This window comes from Rosa chinensis, chromosome 5, assembly GCF_002994745.2.
Source record: "Rosa chinensis cultivar Old Blush chromosome 5, RchiOBHm-V2, whole genome shotgun sequence".
Classification (NCBI taxonomy): Eukaryota; Viridiplantae; Streptophyta; class Magnoliopsida; order Rosales; family Rosaceae; genus Rosa; species Rosa chinensis.
The window spans coordinates 41,015,278-41,039,423 of record NC_037092.1 but is presented as its reverse complement, the minus strand read 5'-3'; the positions used below and the strand labels follow the sequence as shown (position 1 = coordinate 41,039,423).

At 38.1% G+C, this 24,146-nt stretch overlaps 1 pseudogene; it reads left to right on the top strand.

Moving 5' to 3' along the window:
* Nucleotides 1-660: 660 nt before the first annotated feature.
* LOC112167376 lies at nt 661-1,595 on the top strand (annotated as a pseudogene).
* Nucleotides 1,596-24,146: the final 22,551 nt, after the last annotated feature.

The window sequence follows — 24,146 nt, the reverse complement described above, 5'->3', positions numbered from 1 at the left end:
ATAATATACATTCCAGGAGACCAGGCCAATAATTAATTATTTAATCGGTCATATTTTTTTCATTTGACCAAAGAACTTCTTCATCAACCTGCCAACTCATAATGAAGACCTCTTCAGATTTTCTATACGTACTTGCTAGTTGCTACTACACATATACAGTTGAGGGTTGCTGGGAAATAAATTTTTTTAAACTTGGTCAGAAATTTCATGAGGGTTGTTCTTTTTCAATTTCATCTACTTTGTTGATCGAGTTGATCGAAATCACTGTCCTTCTCTACCAACAAATTTTCAGATAGTTGAATGCAACGCTAGCTGTTAAATGTATGCACATTTGAATTGTTCACATAATTGTATGTCATTTCCTGAAGAATTCCTTAGGTATGGATTCCTGAAAAACATATCTCTATAGAAAGGAACTCTTGACTTGGACTTCTTTTGAGCTAATTTGTAACCTCATTTGCATGTAAACATTTGTTTCATTTTTTATTTTTATTTTTTCACCAAGTTTTCAGTTCATGGTTGATTATTTTATCACCTTCGTGGAGATTTTCTGAATCTTTGATTTTCATTACAAAGTATTAGAAAATGAGCAAACGTATCATGTGTGTTTTCTGTTATATAAATATCTCACACAATTCTAAATGAGTTAAGTAACAAAATCCCATTTTAAAGAAATGTCGAAGATGATGACGTGGAGCACTAATCTACCTTTAAATATTGAATGGACTCACAGAATAAGAAGGAGACAGGGAGAGGATCAGGATCCTTTAAAGCTTTAATTAGATTTTAACGAGACGGCTTCAAATCTTCTGTCCCCATTTTCCTATCCCCTTCCCTGTCTCCCTATCAATTGTTGACACGTGGCATTGTTGTCTCCTCAAACTAACCTTCTCTGACCAGCCTACTAACCCCGTGTGTATCTCTAACCCAACTCTAACTCACCCTCTCCCCTGCCTCCTGCTTCTGCTTCTTCTCATCACCTTCATCTTCATCTTCAGCCATGAAGCTCATGAAAATCAACAGCCTCAGCCCCAAACGCTTCTTCCGCTCTAAGAAGGACCGCTCCGCCGTTTCCCGCTCCGACCCACCGTCCTTTGGCTCCGGAACCGACGTCGTCTTCCTCCTCGGATCCCCTGCAGTCCGACCACAAGCCCCGGCCCTGCGGCATGGGGACTCCTACGAGAGTTCTGCCGGAAATATCCGGCGACTGGTCAGATTTCTCTGCCGACACTCATCTCGACGTGGTCCAGGTGTTTAAGCTGATCGACAGAGACAACGACTGAGTCGTGTCGAGAAAAGAGCTAGAGGCTCTGCTGAAGCGGCTGGGAGCGGAGCCGCCGAGCCAGGAAGAGGTGGAAATGATGTTAAGCGAGGTGGACCGGGACGGCGACGGCTGCATACCCCTGGATGCCTTGTTGCACCGGTTCGGACCGGCTTGCGAATCGGCGGCCGACTCGGAGCTGTGGGAGGACTTTGCTCTTATGATGGAGCTGCAGAGATGATCTTAGATCTCTCCGTATCATGTTTGATCTATCTGGAACAAGTCTCTGATTTTTTTTTTTTTTTGGAATGGGATAATGGATGTTTGGTTTTTCACCGTATAAAAGCAAATGATCAGAGAATCTTACGGCTTCGATTCGTCAGTTAAATGTTCAAAAAAAAAAAGTATGTATGTGATGATGGTGGGAAAACAAGTAATATAAGCAGTTGGGTTCAATGATGTGGGTTTTTGTTGGTTTGAAGATGAAGATGATGAGAAGAAGCAGAAGCAGGAGGCAAGTTGGTGATGAAAGAGAGAAGAAGAAGGGGAGAGGGTGAGTTAGAGTTGGGTTAGAGCTACACACGGGGTTAGTAGGCTGGTAAGAGAAGGTTAGTTTGAGGAGACAACAATGCCACGTGTCAACAATTGATAGGGAGACAGGGAAGGGGATAGGAAAATGGGGACAGAAGATTTGAAGCCTAACGAGACGCCCTGCATGAAACTTCTCTGTCATTGGCCAAGACCTATATATAGTTGGTTTTTCTATAGGTTGGGGCTTCAAAGGTCAAACATATATAATGCCCTAGCCGACCAGAGAAGGCTGGCTATGTAAAACCATGTCGAATACTCGAATCCCATGCATGCATTCTACGTAATTTTCTATTTAGTCAAAGAAGAGAAAACGAAACTCAATTATACACTTGATTATACAAAAAGTTCTTATGGTATTTACGACAAGTATTGTAATTAAGAAAAAAATGCATACGACTAACCTTTTGAGCAGTGTGAGTTAGTCGAATATCTATTTGGCATTATGCATAATTAAACAATTAATTTTCATAGAGACCTTTATAAAGAATAACATAACATAGAGACGATTGAGATCATGAAATTAGCATGTTGAACGAGTTAAAATTAAACTGTAATAAGCTATTAATTTCCTTGATCGTCTTGATAATTTACAAGATTTTCCTTTGTAATTAATTAATTACACTGACTTTGAAAAACTAATGGATGGAAAATGTTCAACAGAAAATTGCAATATTCAAACCTATAGGCAAACCCCTAAAAGCTAGGAAATTGTTTAAAATAGTCAACTAATTAATTCTTTTGCCATATATGTATTTAGGCGCAGTTGAGGGGTTACTGGTGTGACAGTAAAATACATAAGCAAATACGTTTGACAGAAAGATAAAAACATAAACTAATAAATAAACAAATAAAACTTAGACAATGTATATAAGACATAAATAAAATTCATGTAGTTTTTACAAAGAGTAGTACTTGACGGATATCAAAAGCAAAAGTAACACAACAGGCTTTCGGTAACTGTAATTAGTTCATCAAAATAAATGCCAACGAGGTTTTGGATACTAATGAATGCAATGCAATGTAATGCTAGCTGTGGAAGTGTCTCTGAATGGTTTAACTTATTATGGCATGCCATTGCTTCAAATAGTAATTTCTTCTCCTAAGTCATGCATTCCTGGTTAATATATAAAAGGAAATTCTTGACTCATACTTTTTATATATATTGAGATAATCGGACCTTGAATGACAATACATACTCAAAATCTGTTGAATCCTTATTGAAGTACTCTATGGAATTTCACAAAGAGAAAGGAAGTCTTCAGCTAATTGAGGCAGCAGTGCAATGTCGGCTAAGAACCATCCAACGTTCAAGTTCAAGTTAATGAGATATTCACTATAAACAAAAAGCTTGGAATATAACTTTCTGATCGAAATACCTCCATATTAATTATGAAATAATTGAGTAATATGTACAATCATCAAATTACCGGATATCCAATATTCTTTTAGTTTCTTGAAACAATTCTCGTTATTACTGGAAGTAGGTTGAGATAGCATCATTAAATCGTGCCGGTCCAATTATCTTATCATGCACAAAGCTTTTCCCAATAACGTAACCAAATACAAATATATAAGATTCGAAGAACACAAATTGTTGTTCCCGAAAACAAGAACACCCGTAATTATTTAATTATTTTTACTTCTTATCTCTGTAGTCAGAAGACACATTTTCTTTCCGTATATTTCTAGCCGACATATGGTTTATAACTTTGAGAGATTCTTAGGTAGAGCAACTGTACCATGTGGCCGTAGGGCTACCAAATCAGGATCTTGCAGGAAGTTTTGGGTATATTGCTTTATTAAAAGAGGGATAATTTTGGAATACACAAAGTTCTTTCTTAATTTTGATTGGGCAGCCCTACTGCCATGCGCATGGTTGGAAAGTACCTAACTAAGAATTTCTCTATAACTTTACATATTATATTAGTATTACTCCAACGGTCCAGCGTAGCTAACGGAAACTTCTGCATCGATCCTATGATATATATATATATATATATATAGGATCAAGTGATGACATTTTTATTTTTAGGATATATTTTAATAATCACAACTACTCATTCTTTAGTTACCTATACACATATGAATCATACAAAAAATTAGTCAAATCGGAAGACGTTTAACTATTTGATTAGCACAATATTCGTTTTAATTTAATCTAACGGATTACAATTGTTTACACAATTTTGAATCACCAAATAATTATGGATTTAGTTAATTTTTTGTAGACATCATTCTTACATAGGAATCTAAAGGATCAACGGTTGAGATCATTGATTTAGGTCACATATTTGTGTAAATAACAAAAATCCTCAAATTTTTAAAGTAAGGACATCCTCTCTAGAACGGGCATATATATATATATATATATATATAGGGTGGTGCTATTCACACACCCATTTTCTCTATTCACACGCTCTTCTATTTTTCTATTATTTTAATTCAATTCTTTTTTACAAATTACCCTAACTACCCTCCATTGCAATTCTGATTCTTTTTTTTTTGTCTATTTGGCAAGTCAATCATGAATCAAATATCAATATATCATTATACAATAAATCAAAATTTTAATTTACCTATAAATGAAAGAAAAATAATACGTTCGTTAAGTGGAATGACATGTATTATTAGATAGACAAGGAATATGCTTCCTAGGTAATTACGTTCATCCAACTGAATCAAAATTGCAAAATTTGTCCTCAGCCTTGCATAATACATTCTTATTATTTATGGGTCAGTGTTCTTTCAATACAGTTATCTAAAATACATTAAATTAAGAGTTCATACCATTGATTATGCGTGTGTCTACATTTGTTTAGCTCCTCAAGCTACTCTTATTCAGACAATTAATTTTGAACTATACTCCTTTTTCTTTTTTTCTTTTTTACCTACAAATTTCTCAAATTTGCAGACTTCGTTTGAAAATGGCTTATTGCCAATCTATAAGAGATGAGAAACTCTAGTAAGCTAGGTGTAATATTGGAACCCGAGACAACGAGGAAGTAAAGCATGCGTTTCACCCCTCCTACTTGTATGAGATCAAACTTTGCAATTTAGATTCAATTGGATGAATGTAATTACTTGGGAAGCATATTCTCGTCTAATAATACAGGTCATTCCACTTAATGAACGTATTATTTTTCCTTCATTTATAGGTAAAAGAAAATTAATTTATTGCAATGATTTTTGATTCATGATTGACTTGCCAAACAGATAAAAGAAAAAATAAAAAATAAAAAAATAAAAGAAATAAAATTACAAAGGAGGGTAGTGAGGGTAATTTGTAAAACATAATTGAATTAAAGTAATATAAAGATAGAGGGGGTGTGTGAATAGCACCACCATATATATATATATATATATATATATATATATATATATATATATATTTATACACACACACACACGGAGCCGTTCGAGAGCGGACCTCCGCAACCCAGAAAAAGTGCAGACGTCGCTTCTCCAGCCTTAATCAAGCTTAGATGGCGCGGCGCGGCTTTCCTGACAGAGGCCAGGGGTCTGCGAAGCCAGCCTGCCGTCCGGTGGAGTTGCTGGCGAGCGGTTTGCAGCTCTGTCTAGAACCTGCAATTGCAGGTGAGTTCACTGCCCAGAAACTTGCAACTCCGACCTCGATCGCTACCTAGAAGCCGTCTGGGATCCCTTCGGCCTTCGTCCGACAAGCCCTGAGCCGCCGTCGTGGCCTGAAAGAGGCTGCTGCGTCGACGTCCGCACTCTAGCGATAGTGCGGACGTCCGTCTGTGATCTGGCTTATACACACACACACACACACACACACACACACATATATATATAGACAGATTCTATCTAGAGTGGAGCTCCGCTTTGAAATTAACTTGTGAAGTTTGAGTTTTGGGTCACTTTTCGGTCGCATTTCCACATCTCGACTGTTTAGTTTTTAGGTACTAGTGTATAGATCATCTCTGCAAATTTTCAGCCAAATTGATGATCGTTAAGGTATCTAACTCGCTTAAACCAATGGATGGACTGAATCTGTCAACCTGAACCGTACTAGCTTTAAGGCAATTATCAATGCCTTAACGATCATCATTTTGGCTGAAAATTTGCAGAGACGATCTATAAACTAGTGCCTAAAAACTGAACGGTCGAGATGTGGATATGCGACAGAAAAGTGACCCAAAACTCGAACTTCACACCTAAATTTTAAAAGCGGAGCTCCGCTCTAGATATGATAGGTATATAAATATATATATATATATATATATAATATAATATAATATAATTGTTCGCTAAAAAATCAACTCGGCCTCGTGTCACTGAGCTGGGCTTCTTTGGCTTACACGTGTCTTTCTGGAGTGGTGACATGTGCGCGGGCATGCCAACTCGGGGCCGGGAGGCCAAGCGAGTTTGTTCTAGATTGTAGATCTTGGGCCGATTTGACTTATGATCAGTTGATTGTGGGTTGAAGAAGCATCTATCTCGGCCGCGGGGTTATATCTGCCTTGAATGCAAGGACTTTAGCACGGATTGGCCTTACCTAGCCGGAGTGTTCGTACTGTACAACTCGGTGAGTGAACGTGAACGTTCGAGTGACAATTGATAAATCTGTAGGATGCAAATACTCACCAGTCGCGGTAAAAACAAAATCAAAGTATAAAGTGTTACCCTGATGCCTTGATTCAATACGGGTATAAACAAAGAAACGCATGAATGCTAGGAAACTTGTTTACTAGATCCAAACGTTCTAGTGATGTCTCTTTATAGTGATTTGCTTAATGACTGCAAGAATGTAAATAATGCAAAGTAAACAACATGAAAGTAAAAATGTAGCAAATAAAGATAAACAAGAAGAATGTAAACCGCAGGAAATAAAGTGCAGACAAAGTAAATAGCGAAAAGATAAATTGCATGAATGTAAAGAACAACAATGTAAAGTGCAGAAAAATAAATACCGGTAAAGAAAGTGATAAGACAATCACGTAAAGATTGATAAGCGTTGCTGAAATATTGAACTATATTAAGATAAAATTTAAGTAATCGCGTAGAGCGTTTGGTCGACGACCACTAACAATGATGCCTATAGTCCTTTTTATAGTGAAAGATACATTACTGAATAAAGGAAAAGATAAAATCTTGGTTGTAACTATCAAGACCGTATTGATTGCATGAATTCAAAGTTGTGAATCAATGCATGGTTACATGCATTTGAATACAATAACTGCTAATTTGAGAATTAAGACTCATAACCGTGCATTTAAGCTGATTGTCTCAAACTATAAGAGAATTAAGACTCATAACCGTACATTTAAGATGATTGTCTCAAACTATAATCTCCACGGCTTTTAAATATCCTGTGTGATGCCCCGGAAATTTGTATTTATTTTCTTAGGATTTTCCGGAATTTAAGTAGTGGTTATTGGACGATTTAGTGGCTCGTGGATGGAGCGGAAGTGTTTCGGGCGGATAATTATTCGAATTTTATAGTTTAGGGGGTCGTGTGAAGTTTGACTTTTTATACGTTGAGATTCTCTAAAAACTTCCTTGATGAAAGTTGTAGAGCGTGTCGATACGAGTTCGTGGACATGTGGAACACGTCATTTGGAGCTCGTATGAGAAAGTTATGACTATCGGAAAAAGTTTCCATTTTAGTATAAATATGGAAAATTAGAAAATGAAATCATAATTCCACTTTCCATTTCTGGAAAGTTATTTTTCTCTCTCTTTCTTCTCTCTCGGTCGACGCCTTCAATACTGAAGATATTCGACTGACCTGACCCGAACCCGGCAGACCCGACCCGGATTTTTCGGAGATCTCCGGCGGTGAAACGCTCCAGATTAGGTCGTCTCCTCCGTCTGGTCGTCCCTCTGGTGTCCTGTAGCGATAATTCTCCTCCACGCCAGCACTGCAAGTCGGCAAAGTTTGGTGTTTTCGGACCCGACAGGAAATCCTAGCTTCGGCGACGGCACGGCTTCAAGCTTCCATCTTTGGGTTCGTGGGAGCCTCCTTGATCGATCTATGGTGTTTTTTTAGATCGATTTATGTGGAAATCAGTTCAACTCAGATTGAGCAAAAATTCAAAACTTGTGAGGTAGTTTTCAACCCTTTATGCTTGTTTTCTGACTTCGAGCTAGTTATGAAAATTCACAAGCATGCTTAGATGAAACTTTTTGATGTTGGGAGTTTTGTGAAATATTGAGTTTTGGCCGGCGGCGAAGTGCCACCGCCTGTGGCTGCGTTCCGGCGGTGTTCTGGCCATCTAGGGAACTGTTTCTGGTATTATATATGTTCTACTCATTGATACGAGGGTTTCAATATATAATATGCAAATTTTGGAGTTCGTATGGATTTGTTATGATTTTTACCGTTTCATACCGGTGGATTTATTCAATCCGTGAGGATCCGAGTGTCCGATCGACTTGTGGTTCGAAAATATCAATCGTATAAGTATTCTGGAGACATTGGGTGGTCTTGGATGTGGTTTCGTCTCATTTGGCGTCACCTTGGGAATTTTGGTTCGATTTAGGTTTTGAACGTTATTCCTTGTGATTCGTTGACTGAATCAGAGCTGTACTTCCTTAGGTACTTGGCGAGGTATTCTTGGACGGCTATTTTGTGGATTTGACTGCCTTGTTCTGTATTGAAGACGCAGCGGGAGTTTCGAGGTGAGTAATCTCACAAGGTTCAATAATGAACGGAATTACCCTTATTGCTTTGAGAGTTATTTAGTAACTGCAAACTATAGTTGGTATTAGTAGGCATTCCTGAGCGGATGACTACGTATAGATATATATTTACGTGAAATATATATGTTTTGGCGGTTTGTGGATTTATGAAAACAATAGACATGAATGATGCGTTTTATTGTTTTTGGGTCGTGGCTTTTAGAAAACAAATGATTGTGGAAATGTTGATTCTTATTTGTTTTGAAAAGTGTTGAGATTTGAGAAAAGCGTTGAGATTTGTGTATGAAAACAATATGCATGGAATGATGCTTTTTATTGTTTTGTGTTATGGCTTTTCGGAAAACAATGATTATGGAAATGTTGATTTCGATTGTTTTGAAAAGCATTGAGATTGTGTAACATTTTGGGTCAAGTACGACTCCTTAATGTTTTGCTCCAAGGGACTGTGCGGCCCGAGGAACGAAGGTCTATGACCTTGGGCAGAATATCAGGTAATCACGTCTTTAGCTGGACGAGTGGTTACGTTTTCAGTTAGAGCTCTAGTCTATCTGCCATATAGGTAATTCATGGGGTGGTAATGGGAATTGGTTATTGATAACTCATGACATTACATGTTTTTAGGGAACAAGGTGTGAGTTGCCTCCTTATTAACGGTTTTTAAGGGGACAAGGTGCAAGTTGTTTTCCTTATTAACGATTGATAGAAATCAAGGTGTGAGTTGTTTTCTATGGTACGATTTGGTACGATTGATAGAATTCAAGGTGTGAGTTGTTTTCTATGTTATATTTGATAGAAATCAAGGTGTGAGTTGCTTTCTATGGTACGATTTGGTACGAATTGATAGAATTCAAGGTGTGAGTTGTTTTCTATGTTATATTTGATAGAAATCAAGGTGTGAGTTGCTTTCTATGGTATGATTTGGTACGATTGATAGAATTCAAGGTGTGAGTTGTTTTCTATGTTATATTTGATAGAAACCAAGGAGTGTGTTGCTTTCTATGTTTTGTTTTAAAAGAAACCAAGGTGTAAGTTGCTTTCTTTTATTTTGATTTGAATGGGAATTAAAGTGTGAGTTGTTCTCCTTTATTTCGTGTTTTAAGGGATCAAAGCGTGATTGGTTTCTTAATTGAAACGTGCGGGGTTCAGCCCGTGATTTTGGTGTGAGTTGTTTTGAGTTACTCATGCGGGCTTGCAAAAGCTTACCGGGTTTGTTGTGTGACAACCCGGTGCACTATTCAAACGGTGTAGGGGTTAATCCTGCAGGTCAGGGTAATTGTGGCTGAAGCTGAGGTAGCTTGTTGGTAGCAGAACATGTAGGAAGCAAATTTGGTTGGCTTTGCCATTGTCATGACTTCCGCTATGTAGTAAACTCTGAGGAGGTTTTACGTTTTATTTTGTTGTTGACAATTTAATTCGTAAGGCGGGTCAATATTGACATATTGGGTTCAAGGCATTAATACGTATGTAGTTTAAAGGGAAAAAGTTTCCAGGTGCTTGGTACTGATGGTTGAACGATCACGCATGTGTAATTATGAGATTATATATTGATTTTTAATTGTGTTAAAAATCAGGGGCGTGACATCTTGAATCCTTTTAACGCACGCCTACAGCTAATGACCTTTATGAACTTGATTTACACCATTCGATTGCCGTCATTCATTATGCCTCGGCCATTCAATAACAGTCATCCATTATGTCGCGGCTATTCAACCATTCTAAACAAAATTTCTTGTGGACCCTGCCAACCTGTGTGTCATGTAGGTCTCGCTAAATTTAGGTTCAAACAATAATATAATATAATATAATATAATATAATATAATATAATATAATATAATATAATATAATTTAATTTAAAGTTCTCATGTATGCAACTTAATACTTTCTTTCTAATACCAAACAAACTGATCCTAAACTTGATCAAGTCATTAGTAATCTCTTTTGTTTTTCATTGTAATTTACTATATAAATGTAAAATAAGATTGTTATAAATTTAAGGATGACTGTCCTACCTATCCACCTGTTTTAAGAGACCAATCTCTTAATTTGTGCAACAAATAACACTATCAAATCTAATGGCCAGGATCATGAAGTTAATTAATTACCTTAAGAGATGAGCCAAGAAGAAGGCTACAAAAAGCAGCTTACGCCACTTAGGACAATTGAATGGTTAATCAGCATTGCTCTTTGTAATAGAGGATGTACACACTGTATCCGCAATACAATTGAGTTCACATTAGATCTGATAGTGTTACTCAAATCAGCAAATTAAGTTGACATATGTAGAAATGTCCTTCTGTAATTGCAAACAGTCTCTGATTGAAAGTAGAAAAGGTTAAACATGCAGGCTAAAAAGGAATTCAGAACCCTTCATGCTATCTCTTGGAGCCACACACACTCTCGAGCTTAAAGCCTCTTTAGTTACTCTTTGAACAACGCTGACATGTTCGAACAACACTATCATGTCTCTGAGGTGTTCAAACAATGCTGCTATTGCACAAACTAGCTAGCTAGCATAGAGAAAACGATCTCCGATTGAATGATGGAGAAGAGAGCCAAGAAACACTTCTTGCTAGTTCCATATTATTACTGCTCGGACTCTCAGAGTCCTCAGACCCTGAGTAAACAAAAATCCAAAGCTACCTCGGACTCTCAGAGTCCTCAGACCCTGAGTAAACAAAAATCCAAAGCTACCAACCAAACTATAACTAAAGAATTATTGCTGGAAAAAATGGAGTTTTCATGGTTTATGCCATGGAGTAATATAACATAGTGTGTATTTTTACCACTTACTTTAGCTGCCATTGTAATGCGTGTGTTATCCTGACACGTGTCGTGTAGCCACATGTTCCTTGTATTAGTTTGTTAGTGTGCTAATTAAGTTAGTTAATTACTAGTATAAATATAAAACCCTAATCTCATTGTTACTAATTCTGGTCATAATACAAGTTCAGTATCTATTTTTCTCTGCACTTCTCTATGGTTTTCTGAAGCTCTTTTCGAAGCTTTCATGGTATTAGAGCCTGGAATGAAAGGTCTACTTCATTCTTACCCTATCTTGGTTTTATTCCTTCATATGCTAATCCCTCACTGTTTACTCTTATTTCCAGCTCTTCAAAAGCATAAATTTTACTTTATGGCATGTGGATGATATTATACTTACTAGCAATTGTGCAACACTTATAAGAGATTAAGACTTCTCTACAACATGAGTTTGATATGAAAGACTTGGGCCAACTTAATTTCTTTATGGGATTGGAGATCAAGTATCTATCAAATGGTATATTTGCATCATAGTAGAAGTATGCTAAAGACCTAATTCACAAAGTAGGTTTGGATGATTGTCACTCTCATATTATACCACGTCAATCTGGTCTCTCAAACTTCTAAAAGATCATGGGACACCTCTCTCTTCTAGTGACATTGAACAGTTCAGGAGCCTTGTTAGTTGTTTGCAATATCTTACCTTCACAAGGTCTGACATTACATACAATGTTAATTCTATTTGTCAGTTCCTTCACTGTCCAACTCATCACCATTTCACTGCTGCAAAACGTATTCTCAAATATGTCAAAGGAACTTCTAATATTGGCATTACCTTTAGGAGGGGGTTCTTTTTCAAATCACAACTTATATCTTTAGGCATTCCTTGATCACAACTTCTCTCTTCAAGCCTACAGTGATGCAGACTGGGCTAGAGACCCAAATGATAGAAAATCAATCACTGGCTTTGTCATTTTACTTAATGGTTCTCCTATTTTCTTGGTGTAGCAAAAAGCAAATAGCTGTTTCTAGGTCATCCACATAAGTTGAGTATAGAAGCATAGCAGATACAACTTCTGAATTACAATGGCTCAAATATCTACTTGCAGACTTGCATCTCACCCTTAATTCTACACCTACACTACATTATGAAACATCTCTGCTCTTGCTCTTGCCACTAACCCTGTGCATCATTTCAAACTGAAACATATTGAGGTATGTGTGTATTTCACCATAAACAAAGTCAATGATGGATCAATTTGGCTGCAGTTTGTTTGCTCTGAAGAACAACTTGCTAATCTCTTTACCAAGGGTCTCTATTCACCTCAACACAATTACTTATGCTACGGCTTGATGTTAGGCCCCCCACATCAATCTGAGGAGAAGTGATAACATAGTGTGTATTTTTACCATTTACGTTAATTGCCACTGTAATTGGATTTGGCTTTGTTAGTTTGTGTATATTATCCTGACACGTGTCATGTAGCTACAGGTTTCGTGTATTAGTTAGTTAGGGTGCAAATTATATCGGTAATAAATACAAAATCGTAATTTCATTGTAACTAATTCCAATCACAATACAAAAGTTTCTATTTTTCTCTGTATTTCTCTATGGTTTTCTCAAGCTTTCTTTGAAGCTTTCACTTGTAGCTACACTATACGTGTCGGGATAACACATGCAAACTAACAAAGCCAAAGCCAATTACAGTGGCAGCTAAGGTAAATTGTAAAAATACACACTACGTTATCAAAACGCAGCTTTCACAATTCCTGCCACTTTATTTGGAATTCCACATCATCAATTGGCGGTGATTGTTAAAAGAATCAAAGAAACATAATATATGAAGAAAATGATATAACAATGGGAATTACTTTTTCGATGTATTACATACTATTGGGATTTATAATGGTGGCGTGCACACCAGCTAACCAATTTAGTTTTCATAATTACAAGTAGTATGGCTGACATTTTGGCAGAGAAAGAGAGAAAGAGAGAAAACCCTAGAGAGCCATCTAAAGTCAACAAAAAAAAATCAACTTACATCCGGCGACGCGCCCTTGGGGCCTCATCGTCGGACAGGCTGATGAGGGTGCTTTGCACATTGGTGGGGCTCCATGGCAGAGGCGTGGTCCAGGGACAGTGATGGGCGGTTGATTCAGGGTTAGGCAGATCGATTTCGATCTGATCTCCTTGGATCGTGGGTGAGCGTTGGGGTGCTACTGGTCGACGGCGAGTTCTGGTGTCACCAATATACTTGAGATCTTAGCAAAAGCTGAGGCTGCGATCTCATGGCAGAGGTAATCCCAAAAGGGATTTGTTTCGCTTGTGTGTTTCGGCCATGGAAGTCTGTGGGGATTAAGGGTAGTCCGCTGTGGGGCGATGCAGTGCGGCAGCGTACTGATGCTGCGGGGCGGAGCAGTGACGTGGAAGTTTGTGGGCAGCAGAATATGCTGCAGATGACATTGGAGTTCATTGCTGGGAAGCATGGTATGGTGGTTGGGTTGGGCCTATGGCTTTGGGCCCTTGCTGTTTATGTTTTAGTTGTTTCTTTTCAGTTGTTGTATTGTTGTTAATAAGTCTTTGCCATGTTTCAGTAGGATCTGATGGGCTTTGTGCAGGTTTATGCACCTTGTGTGCCTTGTCTGCTCTAGGTAGGTGGCATGTTCCTTGCATTGGCAAATGGTCGCAATCTCCTAGTTGCTGTAACATGTCGGCTTTAGGTAGGCGGCAAGTTCCTTGCTTGGTCAAATGGTCGCACCCTCCTAATGGTAGGGTGAAACTAAGTGTCGTTGGATTTATCTTCCGGCGGCAACATAGTAGGAAAGCTATGCAATTGGTAATTATGCTATGTTGTAATCGGGTTACATATCGAGTTATCTTTCCGTTATGTCACTGCTATGTTAAAGCAAATAGATCGAGTAGTTAGTATGAAGAGCACTCTTTGCTAATTGGTGCTTGTTAGAATACATGTACTTTGTAGAGATTCCTGATATCATTTAGGGACATACTCTAGGTGCTTATTGTAATCATGGGTTTAGGCTCCATGTCCTCCCTCCCCCCCCCCCCCCCCCCCCCCCCCCCCCGGCGTATTAGACAGTTTCATTAATCAAGGCTTGAGGGCGGCCGCACTGATTCTTTATTAAAAATAAATAAATTACAAGTAGTACATAACAATTGAGACGAAGAGCATACATATTTGGATCAAATTGTGTATTGTACAATGAATAAAGATCAATTTGTAAATTGAGATGTATCTATGTGTTACAATGCATGCATATGTATGATGAAAGAAGCACTAACATGAACTAGCTATAGAGACATGCAAACATGCGACCACATTCTGCACAGTTCTTCACTCAATCTGTAGTGTTCTTAATTTCCACTTGCCCAAATACATCTTGACTAGTTGATTGAGAAGAGCCATCATTTCCATCAGGCCTGTACAGCTGAACCCTTTCCAAATATATCCAGACCAGTTGGTTGAGAAGAGCCATCATTTCCATCTGAATCATCCTGTACATCTGAACCCTTTCCAAATATATCCTGAGGAGAATCCATGCTTGTAATTACTATTGAGATATATTCTTGTGTCTTAAGATCTTTATTTATTTATTTTTCCATAAACTAACGAGGATTAGGCGATATTAGCTCCTCTACAATGGTCTGAAATGGGTGCCTAAGCACCCACACAACCCTGAAGGGGACCACTACAACCGGGGGCCCACCGCCCTTCCCTCGCTAGGAATCTTATTAATAAAAGGTAGCCGAAAGGCCAAAATACATGAGGAGGGGGACTAGGCCAAAACCACCTCAAAAAAGAAAAGCTACAAATATGAAGGTACTGCACTAGGGGACTCGCTAACTTGAACAAGAAATTAACAACCCATTTAAGCAAACCGGTAATCTGTTCTAGCAGTAAAATCATGACCAAAAGAACTAATTAAAAATTGGGGAATTGTGCTCCACCAATGTGTACCAATATTCAGGGCACCATAATTTGCAAGCTTATCAGCAACACAATTTCCTTCCCTATATGTATGAGAGATATGAACCTGTTGTTGGTCAAAAAAGTTCATGAAATTCTTCCAACGGGTGCGGAGACGCCATGGGACCATGCTATGATGCCTGAAATAATGCAAAACCAACATGGAATATGTCTCAATCTACAAGGAAACCAGTTCCTCCCATGAGCCACCTTAATTACCTCAATAACTGCCAGCATCTTAGCATCAATAGTCCAAGAGACAAATGCTTTACAAGAGAAGGCACCCAAGAATGTTGCATCGCTGTTTCTAAAAACTCCACCATATCCAACATGGTCAGTATCATGAAAGGAACCATCTAAGTTCGCTTTGAACCAGTCTACTGGTGGAGGGTTCCAGACCACTGGGATGTACCTAGGCGCAGAAGATAGCAAAGGAGATAGGCCCAAGAAAGAAAAAATGGGCAGTACTGATGAGGTGGTGGAAGAAGATGCAAAAGCCAAGCCTGGAGATTCTCTGGAGGAGGATGTAACCGAAATAATTGCAGAAGCCAATCCCATAGCGCAGCAGCAATATCACATGTAAGGAAGAGGTGCTGTGTGGTTTCTAGACTTTTACTACAAAATAAGCACCGTGAGCATAGACTAGTGCCACGTGTTTGAAGGAAATCATCAGTAGGAATCTTGTTTAGCAGAATTTTCCACGTTGTAAGACTTTTCCTAGGCTGAATTGCAGCATGCCAAGTGTACTTACACCACAAGGGCCCAGGTAAAGGAGGAGCAAGGGTGTTGTAAGCTTTTCTAGTTGTCAGAGAGCCAGATGTTGTGGCTGACCAGACCACTTGATCCGTCGTAGGCGCAGTTGGGATTTCCACCGAATGAATTGAATGGGCTGCTTCTGGAAATGTGCGACAAAAACTTGCAGGAAGACACCATTGCCCATTATTAATAAAATCGCAAACTTTGTCATTAAGAAGCTCTTGGACCTCCAAAGCATAATTGGAAGAATTTACTAGAACCTCCCCTACCCAATTATCTCTCCAAAATCTAATTGAAGTGCCATCCCCTACTAACCACTGAAATCCTTCGAGAAGTGATGGCCACAGCTTCTTGAGCCCTACCCAAATTGAAGATTTTTTATAATATGAACAAGGCTGCAGACCCCCTTTAACAAATCTTTCATGCAGATACTTGGCTGAGCTCGATGCGCAAGACACCACATCCCAACATCTCTTCAGTAATAAGGCTTTATTCAAAGTAAAAATATTTTTTAGTCTTAACCCCCTTTGTTCTTTTGGGGTGCAGACCTTGCTCCATGCGATAAGCGCGGAGTCGTCCTTGAGAGGATCCCCATTCCAAAAGAAATTTCTAATCCACCTTTGGACTTTCTTCAACAGTGCTTTGGGCCACTCGTACACTTGGAAACTGTAGGTCAAAATGCCATGAACCACAGAAGAACTGAGCTGCAATCTACCAGCTTGAGATAATTGTTTCCCCTTCCAAGAACTCAATTTACACTGCACTTTGTCTGCAATCGATACCAGGTGCGCAAATTTTGGGTGCCCAGAGAAGATTGGGACTCCCAAATAGACCTGTAAATGGACCGGATTTTGATCCGGACCCGCTCCAGATCCGTAGCTATTAAACGGGTTTGGATCGAACATTTTGATCCGTTGATCCGTTAATGATCCGAATCCGTTAACCCGTTTAATAAACGGATCGGATTTGGATTTAGGTCGATCAATCCGATCTGTTAATGATCCAACCCGTTTTAGTAATAAAAAAATATTATTTTTATTAATATATTATTATTTTTTAAAAATATAAAATATAAAATATTAAAGATTTCTAATATTACTTTTTTGCAGAAATCTAAGAGGCAGTCTTCGTAATTTTATTTTTGGTGATACTCTTCATGTAGATCATGTTATTTTAATATTTTATTAATATCTTATGAGATATTATGATATAAATTTAATATTACTATTTAAAATTTAAAAATATTTGAAATTATAAACGGATCGGATTAGCGGATCGGGTATCCGTTAATCCGACGGATACGGATTTGGATCGAGGTATCAATGATCCGCCGGGTTAACGGAGCGGGTTTGGATCGAATTTTTTTTTAATTTAACGGATTTGGATTTAGGTCGATCCAATCCGAACCCAGTCCATTTACAGGCCTACTCCCAAATACATAAAAGGCAGATGATGAACTTGGATCCCTAGAACTCTGCAGATTCTATTCTGCCTCAGCGTAGCATACTTCCCCAAGAATAGATGGGACTTTGCCTTATTTATCACCTGACCTGAATTCAAGGCATATTCATCCATGAAAGAAAGTAAATTATGCAAGTGAGAAAATTTACCTTGAAGGAACACCATGATGTCGTCTACGAAAAGCACATGAGAGGGTGGTGAGATGCCCAATGGTGATGCAATATTCTTCATCTTGTTACCGACGATCAAAGATGAAAGGCCACGTCTTAGAACTTCCTCAGCAAGACAAAATAATAATGGGGACCAGAGGGTCACCCTGTCTAACCCCTCTAGAACAAGTGAAATAGCCACATGCTTGCCATTGACATTAACTGAGATATGTGCAGATTTCAGAATATTATGAATATAAGTTACAAAGTCCTCGCTGAACCCAAAGGCCATTAGAACCTGAAGCAAGAATTTCCAATCTAGTGTGTCAAAAGCTTTGCAGATGTCAAATTTAATTGCCAAATTCCCGTACTTGCACTTGTGGTCCAATAGATTGACACACTCGGAAGTGAGAACGATAGGATCAATGATGGAGCGGCCTCTGAAAAACGCACTCTGATTAGGAGAGATAATCCTTGAGGCAATGGGACCAAGTCTATCTGCCACAATTCTAGTGATGATTTTAAAAACGAAATTAGCAAGAGCAATTGGGCGGAAGTCCGAAATGGCCTCAGAATCTTGCAGCTTGGGAATAAGGACCAGAACGTTGGAATTGAAGTGCGGCATAATAAACCCATTACTAAAGAAACTTTGAACTGCTAGGATCACATCTTGCACCACCACTGACCAACAGAAAGTGAAAAAATCCCATCCCCCCCCCCAAACTGTCGGGCCTAGGAGCACTCTTCCCATCCATGCTTTGTACCGCAGTGAAGACTTCCTTAGGAGAAGGAATAGCTAAAAGTGATGCATTTTCCTCTGCAGTGACTAAGGTAAGTATAACTCTGTCAACTAAACCTGTGTCTAGGATGTGCGGATCACCAGTGAAATAACTTTGAAAATGTTGCACAGTATGGGCAGCGATAGCAGATTGATCAGTGATTACCACATTATCCACTAGCAAAGAAGAGATTGAGTTGTGAAGACGCAAAAGCTCAATCATGTTATGCAGGAAAGTAGTGTTTCTATCCCCATCCTTTAACCAACGAATTCTAGACTTGTCCCGTAGTAGAGTTGCTTGAAGAGATAAGTCCAACAGATCTTGGTGTGAGCAGCGTTTTCAATAGCAGACTTCTCAGCTGTTTGCCCATGTAAAGATATCTCAGCCTAAATGGTATCCAAAGCTGCTCTGGAATTAGCGACCTGAACATGCACATCACCAACTTGCTCTTTGCTCCAGGATTTCAACATGCCTTTCGGTGCACGCAACTTTGCCGCCAAAACAAATTGCGGGCAGCCATAGTATTGCAGAGAGCACCAAAGTGTCCGGATTAGTGTAACGAAATCTGGTTTGTGTAGCCATAAGCTTTGGAATCTGAAGGGAGACGTTGGAACAACAGCGAGCTTGGAACATGATAGTAAAATAGGACAGTGATCTGATGTAGCTTTAGTGAGGGTGCAGCAGTCCATTGAGTTCCAAGAATTCAACCATTCCAGATTACCTAAAGCACGGTCTAACCTTACCTCAGTGTACTTATTGGACCAGGTGTAGGCAAGGCCTTTTGTAGGGATTTCCAGGAGATTACACAAGGTACACATTTGACTAAGTCCTGACAAGATGCCGTGTTTGGGGGAGAACCACCCCGTTTTTCGTGAGCTCCCAACACACAATTGAAATCCCCAATCACTGTCCAGGGACCCTGACCATGAGAAGAATGTATGATGCTTAAATCACGCCATAGCTGACGTTTCCCCGCAACTGAAGTTTTGGCATAAACAGCAGTGATTGCATAAGAGATTCCATCCAAGGTGCATGACACTGTAATCTGCTGATTAGAACTAGAGATTACCTGTAGAGTGAGAGCCTCATGACACAAAACGTTCGGGGCTTGCAGACCCCGATTATTAGTAGCAACAAGTTGGAAGCCTAAAGACCTCCAGAATGAAAAGGGAACAGAATCAAAAGTAACGAAAGGTTCCGAAATGCAAACTATAAGAGCTTTGTGAGAACGTACCATGTTAGCTAATGCTCTCTGCGTGTCATCGTTTGCAATTCCACGAGCATTCCAATATAGAACTTTCATTTAAAATTTATGTGCTTTGCACTCTTCTGAACAATAGCACGGTTACCCGGCTTCAATTTGACTTTCATCTTCTCGGATCTTTTTTGTTCTTTCTTCTCTCTCTTTGTGACTACAGGAGTGAATTCTCCTTCTTCTAATAACAAAGAAGGTTGCACATGGGAAGGAACAGACTCATTAACTTGATCAACAATTAAAGAATCTTCCACATTACAGGGACTGCGGGGCCTTGCATGAGTATTGCGAGGCTTGTCGGACCTTGAATTGGTTATGAATGGATATGAATCAGTTTCCTCTATTTATAGCTACTGAACGAGGGTTGCTTGTGTGTTTTGGGTTCAGTTTATAAATTAGGTTGAACCTTACCATGCATTGACAAAACAAATTAATTTAACCAAAGAACTCAATTCAATTTGATATTTTTTTTTCTCAGTTCATTATTGTAGTCATCTGTAGATCAGAAAATGAGAAACAAGAAAATTTTTAAAAGGATCGGGCAGAAAGTTCTGGCGATTCTTACATGAACTTGACGATTAGGACAAGTTACCCTAATGTCATATGGATTGAGTATAAATGATATAAGGAAAAATTAAATACAGAATTTTCCATTTTCATGCCATGCACGTCATGATGTTGTGGGGTAAGTTAACGGTGTCTATGGCGGAGGTCGGAAATTGTCAAACAGAGATGTCAGGTATGTGATTAAGTAGTCTTTATTCATTTACATATCCGAACCCTACACATTTTGTTTCATTTTCTTTAGTAGAGTGTTTACCATCTACAACGAGTTTCAGACTTTCAGGTTATTTTGCTTCTTTTTGGTTTCCCATTAACTTCCTTCATCAGCTTGATTATTTGAATTTCTTTTGATCCTCTGCATACCACTTTTAGGTTTGGAAGAAAAAAAAATACCACTTTTAGATGATGAGGTTGTAGCTAGTTATCCCACCCGTGCTGTCAAAATTCAAAAGTTGGGACTTGAGTTGGGGCATCAAAGGTCAAGTTTTAAGTTTATATATATATATATATATATATATATATAGCTGCCATTTAGATATATGTGTAAGGCTTTCTTCAATTCTTCGTACCAATCTTCAACTTCAAAATTCAACTCGATCAGTGCTAGCAATATGATTTTAGAGGTCGTCTAGAGTACCTTGATGTATGTCATACCCTTATTTTTTTAGCTTTGTTACTTTTAGTAAATTAATATAGTGGAAACCTACTGAATGGTCAATAGGTTACCCAATTAAATCTCGACATGTGTTATTTCTAAAAATAAAATTTACCATATTAACAACACACTCTTTCTTGATATGTAACATTGTTAAAAATCATGTAACAAGTATTGTCAAAATAATAAATTACACATAATTGAACTACAATTACGACTTATGACAACAGATGTTATGGTTATTGTAATTGAGTGGTCAAAGATGTAAATATCATATTTGGACAACTTTTATCAAATGGAGAACCTTGATTATCAAGTGGAGAACCTCCTTACAATACTGAGTTGTTACGTACAGGGGCGGAGCCACATGGGGACCCAGTGGGTCCCGTGCCCCACTAACTTTTATATTTTTTTTGAATTTTTGTATATGAAAATCAGAATAAGTAGCTGAGAGTTTGTTAGCTACACAACAAGCCAACTTGGTGTAGTGGCAAGGTGTGCGGTAATTGTTCAATTGTCCCAGGTTCGAATCACGCATGGTAGGAAGATTAGGTTTTCAATTTTCTTTTCCTTTTTTTAGGACATTAACACAATTTTTTCTTATAATTTTAAACTTAAAAATAAATTATGTCTCCATAATTAAAAAAAAAACTTGTCTAATATCTAAAAGCAATAAAATTTACTAATAAAATATGTAATTTTAAAAATATTAATCTTACCGTAATTTTATCTAATTTTTTATTTTTTATTAAAATTTTAGTATATATTTTTAATTTTTTTTTCTTTAAATTTCTGAGTGCCCCAGTTGATAGGAAATTCTGGCTCCGCCACTGGTTACGTACATATCTTTTGGTCTAAATTTAATTTTACCATGTTCACAACACAAATGTTGATGGAATTGTAAAATGGTTGGTAATCTTGTAAATTGTATAGTTTTTGAAGTAATTACTACAATCAGAATAAAAGTTACCGCTTTTACACCATTGGTTGTGAGTTATGGTAAAATATGTAGTCATTGAGTAATTATTCAATTAATAATAACAGGACAAAATACTGTTTACTCCCTATACTTATAAGGTTTCGACGTTTCAGTCCCTAACGTTTCAATTTCACCTAAAAACTCCCTGAACTCTTCAATTTCACCTAATTGGTCCTTGCCGTCAACTTTCCGTCAAAAAATCTGTTATCTTGCTGACGTGGCAGTCCTTCTACAGTAAAATGACTATTTTACCCTCACTGAGAAAAAAAAAATTTCTCTCTTTTTTTTACTTTCTTTTCTCTGTTTTTTTTAAGGGATAATGATAAAAAAGGTCATTTTGAAGTGCCTTATTATAATTCAAACACCACAAATGTCACCATGATAATTAAGGTCACGTGTTCACAACCTACCACTATAGTTCAATTTAATTACAAAACTGCCACCATCAGTTTTCTTTGGCAGTTTACGGCCGGTAAAGTAAAACGCCATTATTGTTCATCTTCTCCATATCATTTTGGGATTTCAAACGTCAAAAAATCACTCAACCCTACTCCGAAACAGAGAATTCTTAATCCTCTTCATCTCCGGCTGCCACATTCTGAGACACATACATTCTCCGACGACTGTTTTGCTCAACGGTGAAGCAGCGCCGACTGTGCAAGAGTACTTCACAGAAAAAGCCCCAAATTTTTGGGATTTGAAGAATTGCAGAACTCATATCGTCTACCTCGACCGGGTAATCTTTCAGCCTCGATTCTCAGAAACTTCTCTTACTTAATTTCGAGTCATTGAGATAGTGTTTAGTTTTGAAATTATAAGTCGAATATGATTTATAATTATTTCTGCATTTGATTCTGAAACAAAACAATTCGATTCCAAGTTTTGGTTTGGTTTGAGTGAAGATTTAAAGATTTTTTGAGTGGAGATGATCAGTGACTGTCTTAAAAATTAAGTTTGATGCTGTAACATAGCCAGTGACATAGGCTACTGAGTGGGTATCATTTCATTTTGGAGTGGCTCTGTTTCCATTTTGGTGTGATTTGATACATAGTCATTACCATTTATGTGGAGATAATGACTGTGTGTGATGCTGTTTAGGCTTTAGGTTTTACTTGAATGGAAATTCTGCATGTAACTTACATGTATATGTTTGATGCTGTAACATAGCCAGTGACATAGCCATGCTGTAACATGGCCATGTAACTGCCCATGTAACTGGCCATGTAACTTACATGCATGTAACTGGCCATGTAACTGGCCAAGTAACTAACTATGTATCTTGCCAAGTAACTGACTATGTAATTGCAAACTCAATGCTAACCTTCTTATTTTTTCAACAGAATTTAAACATCAGAAATGACAAGAACAAAAAGAAAAGAAAGGGAACCAAGTGATGATAACAAAGACTACCAAGAGGTGGAATTGGAAGATGAAGAAGATGATCAAACGATACACAGAAAGAAGAATTCGAAGAAGAGCTTGAAGAAATCAAAAAAAAGGAGAGAGGAAGAATCAGAAGATGAAGAAGAAGAACCATCACCGAAGAGATTGAAATCAAAAAAAAAAAGACAGGAAGAAACAGAAGAAGAAGAAGTAGAACAATCACCAAAGAAGGATTCTTCGAAAGTTATTAGCAAAAAACAGAAAGAAAAGAAGGTAAAAGATTCTGAAGAGCAAGAAGAAGTAGAAGAAAAACCTGAAGCAGCACCAAAGAGGAAAAAAATGTGAAACCAGGACATGTGCAGTACAGGTGCACTTTAATAAGTGTCTTGAACACAATTAAAGATAACAAGCAGAATCTCAGTGCAAGAACATTAGATTTGCTCAGGCAGTCACCATTTGGAAATATTGTCGATGCATTCCATGGTGGATACATAGAGGAGAAGTTAGCCAAGAAATCTGATGATTTCATTACACTCCTCCTGCAGGCCTACGACCATGAAAATGACCTCTTCTTCTTTGGAAAGAAGAAATTCAGGATCTCGACAAGAGATATTTCAAAGATCCTAGGAATGCCAGAAAAAGGTGAGTTGGTCCCAAAGACTTCTGAGGGGGCATATCAGTCCAACTTTATCCAGCAGTTTTTTTCAAACACAGTGAGAATTAACAAGAGAGCCGTGGAGAAAGCTCTGCAAGATGCGCTCAAAGAGAATGCAACAACAGAGGAAGGGATTGAGAAGAAGGACAAAAATGTGGCAAGATTAATCTTGCTGGACTTGTTCATCAAGTTTCTGTTCCCAAATGCAGGAGGAACAATTTCATGGGACTACGTAAAAGCCTGCGAAA